Genomic DNA, 8,713 nt, shown 5'->3' with positions numbered 1-8,713 from the left:
TACCAGCAACAGGGTGTAGTCACCCCTGCATTTAGTCTACCAAACCTATGAATCTCAAGCGTTTTTTTATTGCAATGTATACTGGGGTACAGTTACAGTTACATTCACCAGTTGCATTACTTCTCACACAATGATACCCCTTCTCATGTTTTTGTCCCCATTCCCCTCCTTCCACCCCTCCCGAACATCTTGTTTTCCCCCTTTCCCTTTCCTATTACATGTACAATATGCCAGGTAAAAAAAAAAAGTCAGATACTGTAACAACATGAGATTAACCAAAGAACAACAAAAGAGAAATAACACAGTACATTAAGAACAACAATCACACAAGATAAATCTCTGGTTACCATATCCTGGAGATCCTTTCATTTAGCCCCATCCTATATGGCCTTACGTATCTAGGTTTTACACTAATCCTCTGCTAGGAGAGTCTTAGGTGTGTACTAATTATTATAAATGAGGGAAACCATTGAGCCTGTGTTCTTTTGGCCTGGCTTACTTCACTTAATATGATTTTTTCTAAATCTTTCCATTTCCTTACAAATGGGGCGATGTCATTCTTTCTGATGGCAGCATAGAATTCCATTGTGTATAAATGCCCATTTTGTTGATCCAAGCATCTACTGAGGGGTATCTGGGTTGTTCTATGGCAAATAGTGCTGCAATGAACGTCGATGTGCTAGTGGATTTAGTATGTCCTTGTTACTGAATGATTGGTTAAATGCCAAGGAGTGGAATTGCTGGATCATAGGGCAACTCTATGTTTAGTCTTTTGAGGAATGGCCATACTGCTTTGCACAGGGGTTGAACAAGTTTACACTCCCACCAACGGTGTAGTAGCGATCCCTCCTGGACACATCACTGCCAGCATCTGTTTTCATTAGATTTCTTGATAATGGCCATTCTAACTGGAGTGAGGTGGAATCTTAGAGTTGTTTTGATTTGTGTTTCTTTTATGGCCAGAGATGTCTAGCATTTTCTCATGTGTCTATAGGCCATTCTTACTTCTTGTTCAGAGAAGACTCTCTTTAAATCTTTGGGCAATATTTTAATGGGATGGTTGTTTCTTTGAAGATTTGCTTTGGAAAGATTCAATTTATTTAGCTGTAGATATATTTTAGATATGAGGACTTTGTCTGTTGTATGGTTAGTGAAGATCTTCTCCCACTCTGTGGGCTTTCTATTTAGCTTGCTAGCTATGTCCTTTGCCACACAGAAACTCTGTAGTTAATGCAGTCCCATTTGTCCAAACTTTCTTTAATTTGTTGTGTTTCTGGGTCTTTATTAAGAAAGTTTTGACCTGTGCCAAGGAGACCTAGTGTGTCTCCCATTCCTTCTTGTAAAGTTTTCAAGGTATCTGCTTCTATCTCAAGGTCTTCGATCCATTTGGAATTAATCCTGGTAAAGTGTGACATAGAAAGATCCAACTTTAGTTTTCTGCAGGTGTCAAGCATTTTTTAATTGGGGCTAGGAAAGGAAAGCACAAATAGCTCACATTGTACATGCATTGACAGCAGATATGAGTGGTGGGATTACAAGAGGCCAGAAAGGTTTGTATAAGGAGGACAGTCCCTTAGGAGAAGTACTATTGCTCATAGGTTAGATTGGATCAAGTGTCATCTTATAGATACAAGATAACACACGTATAGGGTTAATAGGGTACACATAGGTATACACAGCTCTGCCAGTTGGTTGTCTGGGGATTGAATTGATAATTTGAACTGTGAAATGGTCTTTTTTTTGCCAGAGCGGGGCTTGAACTCAGGGCCTAAGCATTGTCTTTGGACTTTCTCAAGACTAGAGCTCTACTACTTGAGCCACAGCACAATTTCTGGCTTTTTTCTATATATGTGGTACGGAGGAATTGAACCTGGGTCTTTGTGCATGCTAGGCAAGCACTCTACCACGAGGCCAAACTTCTGGCCCCATGAAATGGCCCTTTGTCAGTTTTAGCTCATGTCTATTAACTGATTTAGATTTCCTTTTCTTCCTAAATCTCACCCCATATCCCTGATCTCTTGTAAGAAAATTCAGGACATCTCAAAATTTTTCTTTGACCTATATATAAGTTAAGATGTATGGATATTTATCTGTGTTGGCTATAATATACCAGTATATATATACTCTTTCATGTATGAGCATTTTTGCACATCAACATTCTTTTTGTCGGTCATGGGGCTTGAACTCTGAGCCTGGGTGCTATCACTAAGCTCTTCAGCTCAATGCTAGTACTCTGCCCCTTGAGCTAAAGTGCCACTTCTGGTTTTCTAGTGGTTAATTGGAGATAGGAGTCTCACAGACTTTAGTGCCCTGGCTGGCTTTGAACCTCTATCCTCAGATCTCAGCCTTCTATGTAACTAGGATTACAGGTGTGAGCCACCGGCATCCGATACACCATCTTGCTTGAGCATCATTATGTATACACTGATGAATTAATTGCATGAACACTTGATGTGACTCTCTCTCTCTGTCGCTGCCCACCGCAACAACACGTCACTTCAGAAGCGGACTGGGAATGATCACAGATTCAAATCGCTGCAAGCGATTTTGATTTGCACAAAAATCTTGTTCAAGCCAAAACAGACATCTTGTGATGCTGAAGAGCCCAAGAAACTGGGCACAGTTGTCCCATATGCTTGTCACTGAGCTGACCTTGGAATTGACCATATTGGCTTCCTTTCTAGGTAAGTAATTAATTGTCAGAACATCTTAAGTTCTCTTAGAGTGAATTTCTAGATGAAGATATAACAGGTCATCAGTTCCAGTGGCAGAAATCCTCATTCTCTTCCACACTTAGACCTGCTCATTCCTTAACAGCCACAGTCCCCAGCATACATTTTGCTTTTTTTGAGTTATTTAAGAAATTGATGTCAGTTTTATGGGCAAAATAATGGCCTAGCATTTATGTTTGAATTTTTATTACAAAGCTGTTGATGTGCTCATTAGTTGTCTATATTTCTTATTCTTGGAACTACCCAAGCATGCTCTCTCCCTGATTTCAAGCCCCAGTTCCACACATACACACACACAAAAAATCTCAACTGGTTATAAGATTAGCAATTAACCCCTGAAATGTCAGTTAACACACATGATCTGTTTAAACTTTATATGTCTAACAATTCCTCATTTAAAATGTAGAAATACCCTATGATACCAACATGGTGATCTAAAAACCCTAGAAGTACTGGTGGCATGGCCTTTGGTGACTCTAACCATCCAGTATTCCAGTCATAAGAACCAATGGAAATCAAACTCATCTTGATGCTGTACTGGGAGCTGGGAAGTAAGTGTAGTTCTCTGTGTTCTCATAGATCCCTAACATGAAACTCTACCTGTCCTTTTGCCTAAATTCTGTGCAGATCAGGGATAAGAGTATTGTCCAATAGCTATACACAGACTGTTAAAGTGAAAAAATAGGAAACTAAACTATCTCCTTTCATAAGAAGAGGGTTTTGTTATAAAATTTATAAAGCATATCACATATAACTAAAGCATTGCATGTAATGACCCTTTGTATCAATAATATAACTTACTGTGTGCTGGTAAAGAAAATGAATTTGACAGGTATTGGTGATTCATGCCTGTAATCCTAGCTACCTCAGGAGGGATGAAATGAAGAAGATGGTGAGTTGAAGCTAATGCTTATAGAGTCTGTGAGATTTCATCTCCTATATTGCTATCAAAAAGGAGGGGTGCCTCAAGTGGTGGAGTGCTAAATATAAACAAGCAAAGTAAATGAATGTCATGCCAGAACTGGCTAATAATAATAATAATAATAATAATAATAATAATAATGTAGGGCCAGGAGCATGGCCTAGTGATAGAGTGCATATAACCCTGATTCAATTCCTTGATACCACATGCACAGAAAAAGCTGGAAGTGATGCTGTGGCTCAAGTGGTTGAGCGATGACTTTTCTTAAGTCAAGGACAGTGACCAGGCCCTGAGTTTAAGCCACAGGACTGGCAAAATACTACTTCTACTACTACTACTACTACTACTGCTACTACTAATAATAATAATAAAAATTGGCTTTTTGATATTGTCATCTAAACAATCAACTATCATATAAGCTAATCAGCTTGGAGTCGGTGCCATTTGTAGCCAGAGCCTATGCTCTTGTGTGAGCTATACTGTATGTTGGCATTGTCCTATTTCCTACAGAGTTGGATTTTATATTACAAATACATAAGCATCTCTTGCTCTTTAGTGTTTATAATGACATTAAGGTTTACCTGACAATCTTAGGTAATTATAAAGTATCATAAAGATATGGAAGACATGCTTATCTATTATAACAATGATCTAAGAATCACTCCATATACTTCTTGTAAAGTCACTAAATTGTTTCATGCTTTTCTTTTCTTTCCCTATCTGGGGTCTTTCCACAAAGTCAGTCTCTACCTTCAAGGAAGAATCTCAGTCCTCCTCCACTGACACTGACAAGCTTATCCTAGAAGAAGGAATGGAATGCTCAGAATGGATCTCCCTCTGACTTTGTGAAATTTTGTGGTAGGTTTGCCTGGTCCCCAGTTGGTACTAACCTTCACGCTTGCTGCTTTTCACCTTATGTCCAAAAGGCCAGAAAAGTAGCAGGTGTCCAGTTTCCAACAGCAATCCACCCTCACACTGTCACATAAATGGCAAGGTCACAGGGAAAAAAATTCACATTTTGGTATGCAACATTTGAAATCTGAGATCCTAAAGAGTTCTATACGTAGTCAACTCCCAGATGATAGAGCCCCAAATACAATATGATTTAACTTCTTCATAAACTCTTATTATACCTTTTTATTCCAATGCTCATTTCTTTTTTCTCTTTTCAGATTGGATTTCTGCTCACATTTAGTCTCCCCTGGCATTAGCCAATGAAGAGTTATTGCATGCCATGTAAGAGTATCTCCTGATCTGTGCTATTCAGTCGTGGTCAGTATTGTGTTTACTCTCTCCCTATCTCTGTGTGTGTGTGTGTGTGTGTGTGTGTGTGTGTGTGTGTGTGTGTGTGTGTGTGTCTTTTTCTCTCTCTCCTAGAAAAGTCCTACATCCCTGCTCTGACTTCTTATATAAACCCCATTCCATGCTTTCAGCACTGTACATCATTCACTCATACTGAATCTGGCCTGTCTAACTCAACTGGTCCCTAAGAACTGTATCTTATTCATGTTCACTTGTCTGTCATATACATAGTGAAACAATTCATAGGAAGATGGCAGGATGAGAAGGATGATGCTACCCTTTCACAAGTGGTGGCATGGTGGCTGTACCTAACTGCTTTGTTAATTCTGAGTAATCTTTGAGTTAATTGCCATTTTAATAATAGCAAGGTCTCAAGAGAATAACATTAATGCCAGGCCAGCACCATTTCTAGCCTCTCTAGTCAAAGTTCTAAAGTCATTAACCCAATGAGTGCGAGTTTCTTCTCCTTTTAGGTCTTAAGGTTTCCCACCATGAAATAGAATAGATCCCAGAAAAGAAGAGAAGATGAACACACCTTGAGATCATCACTGAGAACATCTCTAGCCCAATGGCCAGATTCCATATCTCAGACTTCTAGGCTCTGCAGTTCAGCACAATCTTCTTAGTCAACTACAGAGACAGCTCCTTGGGCTCTCTTCCCATCTTATTCTGTATCACATGCAATGTGCGTTGGAGACCACTGTCTAGTTTTTATACTAGGAAGGCATGTGAACAAGGGCCACAGTGACTGTGACCCCACTACTGCCAGTGTTATGTGGAAATTGCTCCAACTTTGCCCTGTTCCAAAGCACTCCTGCTTCATTCTTAGACAGCAAAAGGTCAATTAAACTAGACTTTTCCAATGTGTCTTTTTTTGCGGGTGGAAAACAAGTTATTTTCAATCCTTATTGCTAACCAGGGTATGTGAACATGACTTATATTCTTCATCGCTGATTGTCCCCATTATTGCCCTTATTACTGTCTATATCCATGTGCATAGGTCACTCTCCACACCACTGTGGGTTTTAGATCATTTGGGTAAAATCCCTTGCTTACTGGTTGGACTCCAAGGGTGATGTTATGGTGACAGATATGAAGATAGTCATTAGGGGGCAGTGCCAACTGGCAGTGACTCTTCTGGCTCCCTATCCTTTTCCATTAGCATTCCCAATGACATGGAGCTTTGTGACACTCATGGAGGGCTGCACATATTAATTATAGGGCCATGCAGTGTTCTATTTGTTGACCTGGTCTGAATAGGGCAAGACTTTGAGGGCCTTATGACTGTGGATTGGCTGGCACAAAGCTGAGAGTGATGAGGACAATAGGAGAAGGCAGATGCCAGCATTTGGATAGCAAGAGAGACCATGCACAGTTGTCATCCTGGTCTAGTTCCACAGTCAAGACAATCCTTTCTCCATGTCTACTCCTTCAGACAGACACAAGAAATGTGTCCTCTAGGTCTCCTTGGCAATAAGGGTGCGGGCAGCACGTAACCATAGAGCAAGGTTAGCATGGAAGAAGGCTGAGGAGTCAGCCTCTGCTGGCAGGTACCCTGTCTCTGGAGCTCTCTGGCCCTCCAAAGAACCCATGCTCTTTGCTGAGTGTCACCAACACAAACCTTGTTCTGCTTACACCAGCCTGGATGGTCTTCTGTAACCCGGAACTCAGACTTTGACTGGCCCGGATTAGATTACATTTTTTCCCCCTTGGAAGGAAAGTCCTAAAACTGTCATTACAGAATGCCCCCTACATCATGCCACCGTCATCGCTAAGGCTGCTGAGGTGACTCATAATACCAAGAAGGTTTCCTGATGGAGATGGTCAGTGTCCTATTGGGTAGTGGACTCTGGAAAGCGAGAGCTGCTTATATTCTGCTCAACTAAAGAGACACTACATGATTCACAGAGGACCAGCAACACAGAACTGCTGACCTGAAGGGCTGGAGTAGGTAGAGCTTAAGTAAGCACCACAGTTGGATATGAGAAAGCATGAAAGTGACCAAAAAAAAAACACCTTACTTTTATTTTAGCTCTTTTTTAAATGACGTTAGCAGAATTACTCTCAAATTTTATTTCCGCTAAGGGCTTAGAGGTGACATAAAAGAATCTAAATTAGTCTTTTTCTGTTAACTTAGTTCAAGTGCCATGAAAGGTGAGTTGAAAAGTGGGGGTGGCGGGGGGGGAACTGAGTTCATTCTTATTTCAGTTCCATCTCAAGTGATGCCTGTCGTACTGAAATGACGCTATTTACTAAAGTTCCACACAGTCAGTGTCCTGTGTGAAGATGTGTTCTACTTTGATTTCACCATCAAGAACTACCTTGCCAGTGCCAGAGTCCCAGAGAGCCCTCTTTTTATTTATTCTGATCGCAATGTTGACTACCACTTTTTCTAGATAATCTGAAAGTTTAAAATAGGAAATAATAAGGTTCCATCACTATCCCCTGCTTATAATTTTAAAAAATGTGTACACATACAAGGGAGGAGGGAGAAAGGAAGGAAAGACCAACAATCACATAAAGATAATTGGGATAGTTTATCTGTCATTCAAACTTCCAAAAACTCTATTATGTCTGTATTATCATCGTAATCACCAAAATCATCATGATTGTTTTAAGACAAGATTGCAAAGACAAGTTACTAGACTAAAGCTGCATGTCTGGTAAGAATAAAAAGGGGCAAGGCAAAGCTTCCAAATCCTTATTATGAGCCTCTCCAGGACTCCAGAATGCTTCCGGAGGCACTCTCCAGCTTCCTGTTCACCAGTCATAAACAGGAACCATGTCTTACTAGACATGAGCAGGCAGTGAATCTCTAGCTATAAATGCTTCATTCCTGCATTAAGTATACCAGGCATTTCTCTGAATGCCTGGGAGGCAACTGAGAAAGTAAATAAAGAAGTAAGAAAATAAGTAAGGCAGGCACAGAAAACGAAATTCTCACTCTGCTCCTCCTCCAACAGCCACACATGTTGTCCTCCTCCCTCTCCCTTCCTTCTGCCTAATCATAGCTCTCTACACTCCAAGTAATATGGCTTTCCCATCCAGGCTAGGGCATCATGGTAGCTCCTGGTCACTATTGGACTTCAGTTTTACAGACTCCTGTGTTGATCACGTTGCCCACCCACATTCTGTAAGTATCCCTTCCTTAAGCTTTCCTCTGTTACTCACTCTGAGGGATCCAAGCTTCCCAATGGACCCTAGCGTCTTACTCTGGGCTCAGTTTACACCACACCACCTTTGCTCATTGCAAATCATCCTTGACTATGGATCAGTAAACTCACCAAAAGGGGAAAATATCAGAAGTTGAAAATTCATGTAATGTACTTGATATACTGAACACCGTGGCTTAGCACTCCAGCACATTGCAGTGTCTGTGGTTTCCCCTCATGCTCCAGCTGCTACTGCTACTGCTACCTAGAATCCAAGGGGATATGCATTCCATATATTGGTCACTCAAGAAAAGATGAAACTTCAGGCCAGGAGCATGGCCTAGTGGTAGAGTGTTTGCCTAGCATGCACCAAGACCCAGGTTCGATTCCTTGGTACCACATACACGGAAAAAGCCAGAAGTAATGCTGTGGCTCAAGTGGTAGAGCACTAGCCTTGAGGAAAAAGCCCAAGGACAGTGCTCAGGTCTGGAGTCCAAGCCCCAGGACTGGCAAAAAAAAAAATCAAACTTCAAAATACAGTTTTTATTTCTGATGGGCTTTGCACCAGCATAAAGTCAAGCCATTAAATTGAGCTATCATAAATC

General features: G+C 40.8%; 1 long non-coding RNA gene across 1 annotated transcript; it reads left to right on the top strand.

Annotated features, from left to right (window-relative positions):
* The first annotated feature begins 4,399 nt into the window (after positions 1 to 4,399).
* On the top strand, positions 4,400 to 5,506 carry LOC150056568 (uncharacterized). Its single transcript, XR_016537237.1, has 3 exons — positions 4,400 to 4,512; positions 4,827 to 4,926; positions 5,430 to 5,506. It is a non-coding gene; the product is annotated as an uncharacterized LOC150056568 (long non-coding RNA).
* Positions 5,507 to 8,713: the final 3,207 nt, after the last annotated feature.

This window comes from Megascapheus bottae, chromosome 12 (assembly GCF_031878675.1).
Source record: "Megascapheus bottae isolate mThoBot1 chromosome 12, mThoBot2.hap1, whole genome shotgun sequence".
Taxonomy (NCBI): domain Eukaryota; kingdom Metazoa; phylum Chordata; class Mammalia; order Rodentia; family Geomyidae; genus Megascapheus; species Megascapheus bottae.
This window is presented reverse-complemented; position numbering and strand designations above follow the sequence as displayed.